Below are 17,600 nucleotides of genomic sequence, written 5' to 3'. Positions count from 1 at the left end.
CACTTAACAAATATGGGAGATCAATCCACTTCTGCTGGGTACCAAGTCATGTTGGGATACCGGGTAACGAAGCAGCCGATAGATATGCATCGATGGCAGCGAACAAAGAGATAACAAACACAAAACTTCCATACAGAGATAGCATCCGCCCGATTAGAAAAGCCTTAACGGCGAAATGGCAACGCGAATGGGACCATTGTGCTGACAACAAACTACATCTCACGAAACCCATAGTTGGCGAGTGGAAGTCATGCTACCATCAGGAGCGGTTCATCAATGTAGTTTTATGCCGACTACGCATTGGGCACACACACCTCACACACAATTACTTACTTACGAAAGAAGACACACCAACATGCGAGAAATGTCAACAGCCACAAACAGTTATGCACATATTACTCACGTGTACGCAGACTGAAACACACAGACGAACACTTTTGCACAAATTGTATCAACTACACATACCTTTACACCCTGCTCTAATTTTAGGTGATGATCCGCTAGTCCCATTATGTGACGTTCGTAAATTTCTAGACGACACTGGATTTTTACATAAAATATACATTATTAACAAAGCCTTTTCTTTCATTAACTGGATTTTAAAACACCTCATGTTTGGCGCAGCATTTAACCATTTAAACCCCATTTAACTAAGTAAGTAGACGCCTGTTGATGCCAGCCTCCCCCAATGCTAAACTGTGCTGCATGCTTTACAGAGAAATTATAGTGGTATCACTAAACTCTCAAGCTATTCAGGACTGCAGCATTGTAGAAGACATCTACAAATGTCCCATTTCATGTGTAACAGCCTGAATTGCTTGCACATCTTACCAAGTGCAAATTAAAATTACTTCTCCTTGTTTAGCATTTTTGCCTGCTAGACCACAATCCAATGTCATCAATATATTAACACATTACCTCAAAGAACCTAATTTGGCTTATAGATTAACACCTTCGCATACTGCCACAGCTACACTCTGTCATATGCGTTGCAATCATAAAGGAGTGCTTGTCCACCAGCACTCCAATGTCACTAACAGTGATCACCTACACAGCTTGATTCAGGTGGCAGGTGGCAGTCATGATTCAGGTGGCAAATAGCTAAGAGAAAAAAAAAATCCACTCACTTTGAGAGCTACAATACTGCAATAACTTGAGAGAGATGGACCCATTGCAGGCAGCAGACCTCTTCTCAGCTCCATCACAACAGCAACTTGCCTTTCAGTAAAAGAAAAGGATTGATTAGTAATGATAAGTTACCTTGTTTTTGCTGAGTATCAATACAATCTGACTTTCCTGCATATCCACTCTCCGCTTTAGTAATACAACTGAATTATTCGTAAAATAAAAGAGTCAATGATGATACCCTTCGCTTCTCTTGTATGTCCAATTTTTTTCGCACTGATACCCCGTTTACTGCTTGCTTACTGACACGAATGCCTTGACTGCCCAGACATCATTCGAAGCAACACGTCTTGCTGCACTGCAAAAAGTTCACCGAGGAAACACAGCAGAGCAGCCAGAGCAAACAACTTTTTTTTCTGGTCACAATTAAAACGTGCACCCAAGCAAGAAAGTAACGATCACAGGTAGTGAGCGACTGCTATTGCCTCGAACGTTTATTTCCGTATTTTAACAGAAGTTCTTGTATCGGATACAGTATGCTCTCAAGCCAATACAAGCGTCAATACAAGTGCGCAACTGAACGCAGTTTTATTCTACGCTTTTAACGCGAGTGAGCAAAAGGTTAGAAGTACCTCACGGAAATTGCGATCGAGCCGATCGCGCTACGACTGGAATCGTTCTGAAAAGATAGGGTGATCCCTTTCCCCATTCATGCGTCAGTTTTGCCCTAAGACGTTGCATAGTGGCCTTTTGAAACAATATTTCTGTTCGTGACACCGGCTTACCACACATCACTTTAACACCTACGTTATGCAAACCAAACAAGATTAAAATCAGCTTACCTCATGAGCAAGTTACGAGTGCGCGTAGACTGTTGAACACCCGTTGAGAGCAAGCAGGATATATCCGTGTCCAAGCGCATACGTGCACCCAAACACAGGACAACTTCTTCGATGCCGCAGCGTGCAGAGTTTTGTACACGAAGTGAAAGACATCCAGCGCAAATATCTCCGCGCGATGACGGCAAATGACGAGCGCACAAGCGTACAAAACACAGCGACAAATTCGGAACTTTGCCAATTCGAACGTGCCGAGACTCAAGCAGCGTAACCATCCATCGTTTCTGTTCTTCGCTCCGGATGCGTCAATCTCTCTTCCTTGGAGTCTTGCTTCACTCTTGAGTACAAATCAAGAGATATTTACGGCAAATTAACAACTTTTACAACACGACACTAAAAATTCCGGCTGACTACACATGTGCAGCTCCGTCTGCCACTCCTAACGGACGCGCAGCGCGCGCTGCCCCCTGGTGCCGCACTCTGTGAGCGCGGAGAACAGAATCGGTTTCGTTTTCGCATTTGTGCTCTAGTTACTGTATCGTATCAGTTCAACGAGCACAAGCTATCTTGGCACGCTGGAACGACACGTGCCTTTCCTTGCCCTCTATTTCCACTACCCCTTTCCCTCGCTCTGGTATAAAATGCCCAGCGCAATAAACATAACAGTTCACTGTTGTCTTGAAACGCCTGCTGTTGGTTTCTTCGACCGGGACCCGGTCGATACAGTTACTGGAACTGCAATATAATTGCTTGACAATTAAGTGAATTCTAAAAGAGGAGAACACTTTCTCTCCCACAAGTTAGTGCGTTTTATGCAAAGGGAGAGAGAATGCAAGAAGCAGAAAGGCAGGGAGGTCAACCAAAGCGTTCGCTACTGGGGATAGCTAAGCCCTGTGCTGCAATGAAGTGCAAAGCAATGCACTGCGATGCGTCCATAATCTCTAGTATAGTGATAATTTGGGCTGGTTGGTGCATGTAATGAACGGGTAAATAATGAGTGGTGTCATAACATTACCCGTATATAAAGCACATGGAACTAATGGTGTTGCCTTCTAGGTCAAAAAGAAATAAAGCTTGAATCGTTACATCTCGGCACTGGGCATTCTTTCTTTCCGTATTATTTTTTTCTTCTTTTTGACAGTACACACAGTACTAGCATGGTAATAGGTCCTTCATCTTCAGTCACCTTCCAGTAGTTTACACACATGTCGGTGCATGCTCGCGTTCTTTATTCTACCGTACAAGAACGAGCGCGCTTACCGGTCTTGGTTCAAGATGAAGCGCCAAATGTTTGCGATTACATCTTATCGCAAGAATTAACACATGAACAGTGAAGATTATGCGTAATCGATTTCTCTCAATGAATGGGCAGTTATTGTCAGAGACGAGATATTTTGTAAATATTATGGGAATGAGTTAAACCAACTACATTGCAGTTCAGCAATGCCCTTTGACACTTGGGTTAATTGCTTGCAGCATTCGAAAATTTCATCCGACCGTTGTACTTGGATCTATAGGCCGCCAGCCCCCTTCGAGACCATTTGTTGCAAAATGTAAATGCCGTTACGGTCATTATACCACTCCCTGCGTTTCGGTACTGATTTAGAGTGCACACAATTTTTGGCGTATACAGAGCACCAATGTCATTCCCAGTGCACCAGCACCTGAATGCTGCAAGCTTGTTTACGTATGCACGTATGTCCACGGCTCTTCGTTCACTTAAACTACAACTATTAACTACAAAGCGCTTAATTTGAGAACATTGCGAGAACACGCATATATTTGCGCATATGATCAGCGAGGCCCATATGCGCGGCAAACTGCGACCGCAATAGAAGATGCGTATATATATCTATACGATCTGTTATTGCAGCTTTTGGTAGAAGGCTAGCTCTCACATTTTGTACGCATCTTCATAATGCGTACAGTTTGTGTGTTCAATAAAATATTGTTGGCTGAAACTTTACGAGTACGAGCGCTCATTCAGAGAGCTTAAGTTTTCTCACAATAATACGGATGTTCGCATAACAAAAATACGGAATTCTGTCTGTTTCGTCCAAAACAGTGTATAGCCGTATATATGATTACAGTGAAAATGTCCGTAAAGCTGAAAACGGACAACACTTTCCGTATATTAACGGCAGATTTTGCCGTATTTTTGAAATATGACCTAGTTTCCGTATTTTTACCCTGCAGTTCTCCGTATAATGACGGAAATCCTCCGTATAATGACGGAAATTTTTTACAGTGTACTACAGTAAACAGAACTACGATGGCATATAAACACAGCTTGAAAATCAATTTCCGTCGTTTTAATGTAGTGCGGACGAAGCAAGCATGGATCAACTATGGAAAATGTTTCAGATGCGCTTTACTTCTCACATTCAGTGTTGTGTTTCGAGCATCTCAAGCACTAAGTTAAACAAGAGGAAAAAGCTTTGGAATAATGGGCAGCTTGTTGGGTTTTCAAAATATGTACCAGGAGAAAAATATGTACTAGGTCTGGTACATCAAAATATGTACCAGGCCTACACAAATCAACTGCTGTAGACCTGCTGAGCTCTCTAGAAGGCTTTGTTAATTCTTTACGACCTCCCTTTGATACCTTCGAAAAGAGAGCACGCACACTAAGCACCAATCGTTGTTATCAGGATGAGGGCAATCGCATCGTTTTAAGTAAGCACCCGGACAGAAAAAGCGATAATGCGCTACAAGGTACAAAAACGTTTATCGTAGAGACCAACAATGTTGTACTTGACAGTCTAGACTCTGATTTGCGAAAGCGAAAGGCTGCCTACACTGAACTCAGGGAAAGGTTCGGATTCTTAAAATTGCTGACAAAAGTTGTTGGGAGCGAGGCCTCTATGGCACTGCAGGCTGAGAAGTTGGTGAAAGCCTACAAAAATTATTTGGAGCCACCATTTACCGCTGAAATCGTTAAGCTTGCGAACTTTCTGCACAACTCTGAGTGCCAGAACACCAGTCCCCTGGGAATAATGAAGTTGCTGCACGAAAGAAAGCTTATTGATGTGTTTCCGAACTTTCCATTGCTTTGCTAATGTACTTAAGCATACCCGTGGCAAATTGTGAGACAGAACGACTGTTTTCCAAGTCGTCGCTGATAAAAATATCGCCTTCGTGCGAGCCTTCTTGACGACAATGTGAACTCGCTTACTATCATATCCATTGAAAGTGACCTCCGCCGCAATCGATCCTTCGAACAGACTATATCTGATTTCACCAAAGCGGAGGCGCGAAAGATGCCATTTTAAAAGAGGACTGTTTGCCCCAAACATAAATAGTTGAATAAGTTCGTTGTGTTGCCTCCCGGCCTCCACGTTACGAATGAAACGATGAGCAGTGTAACTCAAGATATGGAAATCTTCGTTGTTCGTCTCTTGTTTGTTCTTGTAATGCTTAGCGTGCTTGTACAGAACTCTATTCCTATTGTTTTTGATAGTGCCACGTTTATTTGGTGTTGTCCTTGCTTGTCTAACCTTTAAGGAAAATATTTTTAAATAATGTTTTGTAATTACAGTTGGTAGTTTGCATCTATATTCTAGTGCCTCTTTATGGTGTTTGTATTGCCTTAAGTATTGTATATATATCTATTGCATGTTTATAGAGTAACGTGTATAACGTTTAACGCAGTCTGATGCTTGAATTTTAAAAAAAGAATCTTTTGAATACAATCATGCGTCTCCTCACGGAATTCAACTTAGTGATGCAAATAAAGCCTAGCTTCAGAAGGATCGACATCTGAGCTGTGTAGTCTTTTGTAAGATCTTGTTCGTCTTGAGTGCACTAAACTTTTCCTTAAAGCTTAGCTTTTGCTGAAAACAGAAGGCAGGTTAATCAAAAGGGAACTTATGTGTTGATGTTTACAACAGCAAGCGTTTCAAGCAAGTTTTGGTGTAGTCCTTATAATAATACCAATAATAATAATCCCCTTGATCGCACTTCGTTCTTTTTAATTTGGCGGAATTAAAATGAAATATGGAATATTTCCAGTAGCGTAGCAGGCGACAGGGGGGCTGGGGGTCAGTATAGGGAAAGGGGGCCTGCATACACATAAGCCCAATGCCCCCATTTTTCTTAATCCGGCCTTGCAGGTGAGGACAGGAACGGGGGTAGCGTTTGTAGCCCCGAAATACTCATCGTAGGGAATGATATGCAGCAATCGAAGGCACAGAGGAAGGGAAGCCGGTAGCACAGGGGTTAAATCCTCGTCGCCAATTATGTTATATCGTGCATAGTACTCAGTGCAATACTAATGGAGACGTTGTTCAGTACTCCTTCGTTCTTTCCATCGTCTTTTTTCTTCTTTCCAGGCGGCTCCAAGCACGCGCGTTCTAATGGCGCGGCAATTGGCAATGACGCCTTATATAGCACAACGCTACGTTGGGAACAGTGAATCGCGAGAAGCTTTATTTCATGACACGTTCTACACTACTCAAGATATTACAGGTGTAATGTGCTTTCTCCACATAAGGAAGAATATGTTTTCTCTAATTCAGAAGAGAATAGTTGCTTTCTTATCATATCGAAAACACGAAAGACAGGCACTTCCTTTGAATTATATTAAAAATTTGTTCGAAAGTATTCTGAGGGGCAATGTTCTTATAAAACATAAGTAGATATTCTGAAAGCCTTTGTACAGGCCGCAACGCTCTTTTCAGCAAACAAGATATGTTCAAATACCTGTGGTTAGCGTAAACATTTATAGGCATACTGACAAAATGTATATTACACTTACGGCAAGGGCGTAAACACGCAGTGTACAGTTAAGAAAAGCAGATGCTTTCGACAGAAGGCATTCTTCGGTCGCGATGCAGAATATATCGGATATTTCAAATATTGCTGTAAGGCGGAAGCCGGCATAAATGTTGTTTCTGTGTGAAAGCCATATGGGGAACACGGAAGGTGGAACGTTTTGAAAGCATGACCACCTCAAGCCGCCAGCAGAAGATATAAAAAATCGCTATTTTATTTCCACCTGCGGTGTCGTTTTGCCTTCGATGCTACCGCGCCGGCGATGCGGCGGCGTCCTTGAGGAAGCTGTGAGAATACAGCGAAGGCAAGCAGTTAAGGCCTTCGAAGGTGCGAGATGGAAAAATTGCGACAGAACCCATCTCACGACCACTGTCCACGGTAAAGCGTCACCATTTAAACAATTCAGCAACACAACGTATTGACACCGTCTAAACGAGTTATGCATGGAGTCTCTACTACAGTGCGACTCCTCTTTTGCGCTTGCCTAAGAACACTCGGTGCCACTGAGCGTCGCCGTGACGAAGACTGAGTGTGTGTGCCCTCCCATACGCATCGCGCGCCGGTGCGCCAAAATGCTGAGAATTGCGTCATGCGGCAAACGTGCTCCTCGCTCTCGCGCGTTTCTGGACACGCTGCGCCATCCAGCTGCAGTGTTCAGAAGCCCAATCGTGGCCTCCCACACGAAAAGCGTTCCATGCCGGTGTCTGCGCGCTCTGAGAATTGTTCCCTCGCTTGCGCACAATCAGTGGCACAAATTCACCAACCGAAGTTGGCGAGACGTTCATTGAAGAGCAGAACAAGTCCACTTCATTCATGGCACAGCATTTGTGACAATGGCGGCCGCATTACGATGGAACCTGTATGCAAAAAAATGTGACGAAGAAATGCCGCTCAGTTAGGCGCACCACCACTGTATGCGTACGGGGCCAGTTCTGGCTGCTCGCATGGTGAAACCTTCGTGCCCCGAGTTGGACTTCTTCCTTGCATAACCTGTCTAGAGACACCTTCGCAATTGGTGGAGGTGCTGGGTACAACTACATCAGCGCTCGAGCTTCGGTGCCAAACTCCTTAAAAATTCGGCCCATGCTGGATCGTCCAGCCCAGCCTTCTCGAAGCATGCCTGACGTTGCCCGTAAGTTGCAGCCACGACGTCTCGTGTGATTCGTCCCAGCGCACTTCGTAAGTGGGCTTCTGCGACTTTCGCGGCTACCGGAGATCACAAAGTCGAGGACTGGCTCGCCACGTTCAAAAAAATCAGCGCGAACAAGCACTCTGTCGACAAAGCAAAGCTAACTAACGTAATTTCCTCTTTGAGTAACTTAATCAAGGAGGAAGTCCCTTGATGCGCTGCCTCGTCGCTGAGTGCCTGCTAGCTAACATTCCACAGCCTACCATCGTGACGCCTTTGACCTACGCCGATGTCGCTGCAAGCCCGCATGTCGCTCCAAAGCTGTTGCGCGGCCGCCCCCGATGCCCTTCTACCCACTCGCACCACAGATTTTACTGCCACCAGATCCTTGGCCCACAGGACATAATGGCCCAATTTCTTACAAGCTTGGTATTCAGGGACATGTCGCCCGCTTTTGTCCACGACGTATAGCGCCTTTTTATGATTGCAACCGACCCACGAGCACTTATCCTTCTCGACAGCTGGAATCCCCTCTGCCACCAAATGCAACCCTCGTTTTTCACACTACTCGTCGTTCTCCAACTCCACGCCGCCGCTACATCTCACCGATGAGGCGGCGGCCAAGCCTTCTGTGACCGCGAAACTAATTGTCGCAGTTCCCGAGGCGAGAACTGCATCCCCTTCGATTTCCCAAAGGCCTTGAAATAATCCCCCCGCAACGTCATAATACGCCGTAGGATCTCCAACATTTGCACTAGTCCATACGGCCACAGAAATCTCGGCGTCAAGCGCAGGATTTTGTGGACGGATACGAAAGAAACTACTTCACCTTCCACACGTTGCTTCAGCACTGCGAGCGCACAGCCTGTCGTAAATTTGCGAGCCTGCACTGAACATGTCTTAATAAAGGAGTCTCTTTAAGTCAGTAAATTTTTTGTGCTGCCGTCCTGCTCCCATGATCTCATGGTAGGCTGAGATTTCCTTTCATCCAACAATGCTATCATTGACTGTCCTCGCGCCAAGGTGGAGTTTTCTTTCTTAGGAAGCGATGGACCAAGATCCTGTGACGTCCACAAAAATGTATGTTGCCGAAGTTTGTGATATCGCTCCTCACTCATCCGCCGTCATCTCGATATCTTACGCCTGAGAACGTGACACAACCGTGCTGTTCTCGCTGTGTAACTTCGCCCGTCGCCGTTCCCTTCTGTTGCCCTTTGCCGTCATCGTCTTCAGTGCTAGTGGTGGTGTCACGTGTTTGTGCAATGTGTCTTTCCTGGCGATCACTTTACATCATGGAGAATAGCTCGGCTAGGCACAGACGGTGGATACATACATAAATTCTCCTCGACGCTCCCCACGACGCACATCCGTCACCCCTCGCTGAGCTCAACAGTGCGACTCGACAACCGTTGATGTGCTTCCATCTGTCAATCTCCGGCGATCTCACGACCATGCAACGTACGCAAATTCTGAGCCTGCTGAGCGAATTTACCTTTTCCTTCGACTGCCATCGCCATTGTGTCGGCCGAAACACCACAGCATACAACAGAATCAACACCACTTCACACGCCCCACTCCGGCAGCGACATTACCGTGTCTCAGCTACTGAATGCTGCGTCATCGGCAAACAAATGAGTGATATGTTTTTGCGTCGCGTGATCCACCTGTCCCATAGCCCGTGGGCATCGCCAATCATCCTTGTAAAGAAGAAATGCGATTCTATTTGCTTATGCGTTGACTAGAGACGCGTCAAGGTAATGATGCGCGAAGACGTATATCCCCTACCATGCACAGTCGATTCTCTTGGCTGTTCGTGGCCCTACCAAGGCTGGCGTGCAGCTTAACGTCAAAAAAGCTTATTTGCAGCTCGTAAGCTTACCATATTAAGCCACGTCGTTTCCAGAGAAGGCGTCTTTCCAAAGCCGGCAAAACTCCGTGCAGTTGAAGAGTTCCCCAAGCCCACCACCCTTGAGAAAACTGCGAACTGTCATCCGCTTTCTCTAGTATTTTCGCTGCTTTGTGAAAAAGTTGGTATGGTCATCGCTAGTGTGACTTAACTTGTGGCTGCAGACAACATCTTATCTGCCTCGTCGAAAGCCTCCGACGACTTCTTCACTATTTTACGCCGTATACTGACCTTTCCTCCTATTCTGACACATTTTGATACATCTGCCCCAACTGAAGTCCGTACAGATCTTAGTGGCGTTGGCATTGAGGCGGTTCCCATCCAACGAAGATGTAGTCTTGAATACGTTTTTTTACGCTAGCCGCACACACACAAAGGCGGAGCTAAACGATTCTCTTACCGAGAAGGAGTGTATAACCATACTCTGGGCGCTCACGAAATTTCTACCTCATTTATGACTACCCGTTTGATGTAGTAATGGACCGTTACGCGCTGTGATGCCTCTCCTCATTGAAAAACCCCAATGTCCCCTCGCGCGCTGGGCACTCCGTTTGCAAGAGTACGATATGCAGCTCGTCTGCAGCTCTATACGGAAGCACACCGATGCCGGTGCTTCCAACCGCTGGCCAATTTAATCTGATGTACACAGTCTTTTCTCACTCAACTTTGTCTTGTCCGGACTTGGTATCGATGACATGCGCGCTGAGGAGAGCTAAGACCCGCGAATATTTTTCTCTTCTGCAGTTCTGCGATGGTCCTGCAACTGTTCCGGCATCAAGGACTCTACACCGGCAGCTGCATCGCTTTGTTATTTGGGACCAACTCTCGTACCGTCACAACTATTTCCGTGAGCGCCGGCAATAGATCCTCGTCATCTTCAGGCTGAATTACGCACGTCGTTTCCCACTGATTTGTAATGTTCATACGGTGAGGTATTAAAAATTAGACCGGTCTTCGGCTCCGGAATTAGTGGCCTGCCGTGTACGAGGGCGAATCAAAAAGTTTTTGCCCTTGTTTTATTAGCAAAAATAAGGTAAACGTGCAATTAAAAATATACGCATTATTCTGCGTACCTTACACTATTTGCCACATATTCCCAGCCCGGATTCAGTTTTTGTCCCATGTCAGCACTAAACTTCAGATGGCCCTGGTCCATGTTGCACGACGCACGCGGCCTCCCCGAACGCTCATTGTCATGCAAGTCTTCACACCTTTTTGCAAACTCACACATCACCACCTCAAACTTCTGTAAGCGAAACACCTTTCCCATACATAGACTTCATTTGCCTGTGAATATTGATGTGCGTTCGTCCCTTGCTCAATAGAAAACAATTCATAGTTCGTTGCTCGTACGCCATGGACATGTTAAGCACAACTGCCGTCTTCAACAACTGACAGTAGCTCCACGCCGTGGAGCTTCGGGCAGATAAGAGAGGTCGTGTCTAAGAACGGTCCACCGCTGGGCATGGATATGTTGATTTTGCATTTGCAGCCGTAACATAGCTAAAAACAGCAGGAAAGACTTTCGGATTAGCCCTCCAAAAAGCATGTTCGCAAGCACCTCTGTGCTGCGTCGATTGCTAGCGCCGAAAGTCGGTCCCTAATTCCACTGTCGCACCTTCATAGCCGGTTCTTTGTCCATGCCGTCCTTTCGATCAGGTTGGATCAGGTCTTGGTGGCCTTGATTCCCCAAGCTTCACTTCCGATTCTTCGGCTTGGCTATGGGCTCCACCTGAAGTTCCTGGCCTTTTCCTCTACATTTCTCCCGAGATACAATGATCCTTATCATGTTATTGCATAAATTTTCCCCGTGAACTATGATCAGCGTCACCGCGGTCATGTAACTGTTCACGTAGATCAGCTCAAGCCCTTCTACGATCTCTCTATGTTACCATATGCTTAGATCGCCAGGATGGTGTCTTTTTCCAGGTAGACAAATGCAACGAAGAACCGCCAGTCACCCAGGCGCGTTTCCATGGTATTAAATAGAAGAAAGAAAAGCCGGTCAGCCAGGCGCGTTACTAGAGCCAGGCTGAGCCTACTCGCAGGGTGAAACCTACGAACCGAGTTTGACCTCTCCCTCCATGCATGTCCTGTCAGTAAACAGCCTGAGAAAAAGCTCTTTTACCATGCTCTGTGCGCACGTTAATGAACACCAGGTGTGTCTCATAGATGGATCTTTGTTTGGGCACAGAAAATCTGATGTTATTTTTTATGCTGGTAAACTTACAGAATGTTTCAGTAAATACATTCGAAATTCGTAAATAGACGCAATTCGAGGTATTCACCCGACAGGACGCACGTGCTGGCGTATTTGCTCATTTCATCGTAATTTAAACCGGGTTGAAAAAGTCCCCCTCCGAGGACTTCGTGCTTGAGTGGAAGTTACTTTTTCTGTAATCTAGGGCAGGGGCTCAGCAACTGAATTCGTTGTGAGGTGCCCGGAGTGTTCGGCTCCCATATCAGAAGTTAGTGCTCACCATCTACTGCGCAAGTGTCCATGGGCAAATGTCACAACAGAGAATGTGCGTTGATGTGCTGGGCTAAGGACAGACCAATCTGAACAGGTTACTGTTGAGGAAAAGTTACACAGGTCACTTTCGCCTGTCCTTCACGTAGGACTACAAGCAATTATTTTATCATAATAAGCCATGCAGCCGAGATTTACCACACGCACAAAAAAGTAATAACTCTCAGTATTTTTACTCGGTATTTAACACAGATGCATGTATAATACAATCATTTTAGGTAGTGTCTAAGTAGTTTTTAACAATTGGAATAATTACTTTTTGTCCATCAGGGATACATTATTCATTCCAATCTAAGTCAAACATCCCAAGTGTTCATAACTGTTTGAAGACATGTAAATAGCTAACCTGGCTAATTTCTGCGGAGTTATAGGTTTCAGCCAATTTGACCTGGAAAACCGCCATTCAGCTGAACAAGAGCGCAACTGTCGCATCATTAGCAGACGCTCATGAGTGAAATCTTGTTCCCGCCTCGCACTCGGGTAAGCCAGCATGTAGAGAGCGTCTTTACCAAGAGTCTATCTAACTGGCTTCACAGCCGACGGCGAAGATTCAGTGACGTCACCCATGGGCATGATAAAGGCATGGCAATGCCACCCTAAAGGCAGTTTGAGGCGGAAAGTAAGACACAGACTGGGAATAGACACGACGAACCATACACTTGCAGATGATTTGATTCTCCGACATGTCACTACATATAATATCACGCGCATACATGCACACTACACAAGAAACAGTTGAACAGTTTGACAAAAATTATCATATCCCATCTCCGCGTAAATGGAACAACTGCGTAAATTAGGAATCAATAAAGGCTTAATGTTACACCTGTAATCAAGTTTTTCTATATGAAAGTCTTCCGTCAGTAGATGGGCGGAAGTCTTCTTTGCTGTCAGAAACTCGTGTTCGCCAGCTGCTCCTCAATTGTCCCCCACCTGCGGTATTATCAATTCAGATGGCGCGCTCTTGCATATGACCATTTCTGCACCACTATGCTGGCGGACGTACACCTTGCCACGACTTGAAAGGAATTTATTACAAAATTCTTAAAGAACATTTTGAGAAGCTACTTCTCTTCACACTCGGCTCTTTTACTAAACGCTAACACGCCAGCCTAAAATACGCGACCATTTGGGGGAACGTTAGAAAACGAGCGGTAGACAACATATTGATGTCACATTCTTCAATGAATGGGCCAGCGTGTGAAAATACGGATTGACCTGCCGGAGGCATTCTCTTTCTATCATTTTCCGGAGTACTGCCAGGCACACATCCGCTAGTTCGTGCTTATTATTTGTCAGAGTTTATTATTATTATTATTTATTTTATTTATTATTTTATTTATTTATTTATTTATTATTTTATTTATTTATTATTATTATTTATTATTATTTATTATTATTATTATTATTATTTATTTACTTATTATTTGTCATATTTCGATGCCAAGAGATGTCGATAAAATTCTCTGTGCAGGTTGATTTGAATGCTTCCGAAATGTCCTAAAAAAAAGCAGGTTTCAGAGTTGCACACATGTTTTACAAACGAATTTAATTATTTGGCTCGAACAACCTCCTTGCCTCCTCCTCATTTACAGGGCGCATTGTGTATGAAGTCTGGAGCGTTCCACGCAGAGCATGCCTGTATAGTGGAGACGACAGCGACGAGAGCGTCGACGAGTCGACGAGCGTGACCTGGTGCATGGCGCGTCAAGTTGTCACAGATGTTGCGTTCCCTGTAGACGTGCAAGAGATGGGAGGCAAGTGGTGTTGCGTTCTTCGCTGCATGGCCTTGAACCTTTGCCATCCCCGCACACAGTTTGATCCGATAGCGCTCGTGCTCAGCCGAGGTTAAGCCTATATATCACAGTCGCGTAGTAGATGCGTCTGCTGCTGGTGGACATGAGCGAGTGACCTGAAGCTAATTAAGCCATCAGGATGAAGCAAACCCTTTCTGTAGTTCAGTTTTGACCATACAAATTTGAAATAAACCATTCCTCAATTCGTACAGTACACACAAAAAGCGAGAAGAGATGACATGGACAAATATGGACATCGGTACGTTGCCGTTATCGATGGCAAGCTGCCCGCCGCACTCACCCGCACTTCGCTAAATGACATGCGACTACTAACAGGGTGTACTATTACGTATTGTCGTGCAGACTTATTACTTAGCTTCCGAGGTGCACTTCTTGTCTCATATGCTAAATTGGCAGCAAGTGTGGGCCCCTCGATAAAGCAGCGTAAACAACCACCTCGTTCAGTTGCGAAAGGTGTCTATACTGTCATCGATGTTTCCAAAACTACGCGTTCTAGAAATGAACGATCGTACGCGCGAAGTCCTCACCTATGTCCACTTTACGGAAAATATTGTATGCATGATGAGAATACGATGAATGATATGTACGCACCATAACAGCGCTCCCGTATTACGGCCTCCGGCTCGGTCTTTTCGAAGGTGTCTGGCTGCAACCAAAGGGCATATACGTTTCAAAGAATTTGCTGTGCTCAAGTTCAAACTATAGGCGACAGTACTTAGTTATATTTCATTGGGTTGCTTAGTGTTCTGTTTTCTTTTTCTTTTGTTGCCTCAATTTATTTTATGTTTTATCTATATATCTGTTCAATTTTATTACTTATGGGAAAGCACAATATGCCCTTTTGCGGGAAAATCCGGCGTTGTAGTCGGCGGCGTGACCGATTTACGGTATCGAAAATAGCCGACGTCAAAAAGTAAAAACGCGTCAAAAAACACTTGGCTTGACGTCAAATTTCTCAGGGTGGTTCCTACAAGCAAAGTATACTAATGCCTTTGGAAAGTAAATGTGTCGAATTTCTGTCTGGATGGGAATTGAAGCCATGCTTTCGTTGTGCGAGGCGAACACGCTTCCATGATGCCAGGCCGGCGCCATGTTTCTCGTTTTCTAGAAATATACCCAATGCGTGCACCATCGCGTACGTCACGACGTCACGTAGCAGTCATCTCGCTGAATAAACGTGTGGTCTAGTGTGCGAATTTTTGGGCACGTGACGGCGTCGCCAATGAGTAGGAGGTGGCGCACGTCATGAGCGTATAAAAAAGTAGGCAACCGTTACACGTTTGTAAAACTAAGGCGAAAGCGTATGTGAACGTAGAGAAATGTTATAGACATGGGAACACGAGCATGATGAGCAGCGTCGCAACCAGCTGTTCAAGAACACGGCGACAAACGCGCGAGAAGTCGTGCGAGCACGTCTCGGTCTCGAGCACGTCTCGGTCAAGTGCTCGCCTCGCACCCCGGAGGCCTGGGCTCGACTCCCAGGCCGACCGAAATCGAACAGATTTTAAAGGGATAGCGTTAAGGAGCCCGTGCCGCATAAAATTCGGCGCCGCCGTCCCGCGTCGGTGTCGGACATCGCTTCGGGAAAACATTTCGCCCCAATTTGCGAACCACGCATACCGAACCATTTCTCTACCTCCAAAGTTGCTCATACCTAGTCTTTCCTTCTTTACAAAGTTATTCTTCGGAATTTCGCCAATGGCAGCCGACAAACAAATGTAATTGAAGAAAAAAAAAATACCGGCAGTGCAATGTCATTTTGTTAGCTCTTAGTCTGAAACATGAAAAGTGCGAAAAAATAACAGGAGATCGACCCAGGCAAGAGGCCGTCGTTCTAGCAGAAAGGTCGCCTTCGTGCTTAGCGTTCGCAGCCAGCGTTTCCCGGTAAAGTTTACGGTTGCATAAGCTGCAGTTGCCCGGAAACATAAAAAGCAGTAAGGGGTCTGTGAACGCTATCGCGTTCCACTCTTAAAGGCGAAGCTTAAGCGTCCTCCAAATTTCCCTCATCTCAGACACTACTTACTGTGTTTACTGAAACCTCCCTGAGAAATGTAAGGTCAATGCGAGGATATGTTGACGTGTTTATAACTTATGCGGCGTATGCAACCTTTCGTCACAGCTCAGTTTGGCCAAGGTCACCGTCTAAAGAAAAGCGTTAATTACCACTTCAATGCTATCGAGCGATCCTTCGATTTATCGACTCCTCGCGGTAAAATGAGCTCTTTGAGACACTTGGCGCATTTTCATGTGGCCTTACCTAGGCGCAGTTGAGATCGCAAGCGAGAGCTTCAGCGTACAAGGAACGGGGGTAAAGAAGCATTTAGCCAATGAGACTGCTTTCGCGTTCGAACACTTAAGCAGTGTTAATTGTCTCTGCCAATTTTTATTCCACGAGCACCATATTCTGCCGCTTGTATTATTCTGCCTTGCAGACAGGCGATAGTTCAGTTACTGCCAGCGGATATGATATTCCCTACCCCCCTCGGCCGCGCCGTAATCGAGGTCCCTTCTACGAAAAAAGAAACCTACAGTGCCCGTCAACCGGCTGACACGCGGTGTTACCTCACATTCCTCGGCCGATGTTTAATTGCATACCTTTCTTTTCAATTCTACACCCTCGCTGCTAATGAACCTTTGGTCGCTACCACGCCCTCCTGTGTTACCCTCTCTGCCCTTTATAAGAGCCCTACCTATTTAAAACATCTAATCATGTATGTGACCCTCGCTTCCTCATTTCCTGCAAATTCGTTTCATCAAGAATTTCGTTCACGGGCATATTAAGTTTGATAAAACGCTCCTGCACGGAGTGTAATAAATAATTAAGTAAAAACGCTCTCAGTATTCCCGACAGATCGATGGTTCCTACATGTAAACCATAAGCTGTCTCTTTCTTCCACGAGATATAGACTTGGTGCCGCCTTCGGCACTCTTAACGTAACGGAAAGGTTTCTACGTGCTTCGCAAACGCCTGAAGAGTGTGAGAAAACGCAGCATTCAGCCATTACATGTAAATATCGTACTTAGCGCACAGTTTTTAAAGCTTTAGTCACGCGTTGTGCGTCACATCCAACCTTTTTCTAGCAAGTGTGGTCTGCGTGTCGCATAGCCAAAAGTTCATAGAACGGCTCACGGTGCCCGGAAAACGGGTTTTCCAGATGACGTGCAGACCAAACAATGCTCTGTCGAAAGATGAAGTCAAAGAAATGAGGATAAAAAATCTAAGCAAACTCGTGCGGCATCCAATACATTATCTATACCATGTTCGTCATACGCAGGAGACTTCAAAATAACACCGTGTAGAGGCTATTTACCACTGTCGAATGCTCGCATAGGTCATTTACTTCCAAGGAAATCATCTTTGCCACGGACGTCACGTCTGAAATAAGTCTCTCTTTCCTTAAATTTTTAAACTCTCTCCATCATTTAGTTCCCCCTGCACACCAGAAAACATGCGTGTGACATTTTCGATCGCTCACAATCA

Source organism: Dermacentor andersoni, chromosome 3 (assembly GCF_023375885.2).
Source record: "Dermacentor andersoni chromosome 3, qqDerAnde1_hic_scaffold, whole genome shotgun sequence".
In the NCBI taxonomy this organism is placed as follows: domain Eukaryota; kingdom Metazoa; phylum Arthropoda; class Arachnida; order Ixodida; family Ixodidae; genus Dermacentor; species Dermacentor andersoni.
This window is presented reverse-complemented; position numbering follows the sequence as displayed.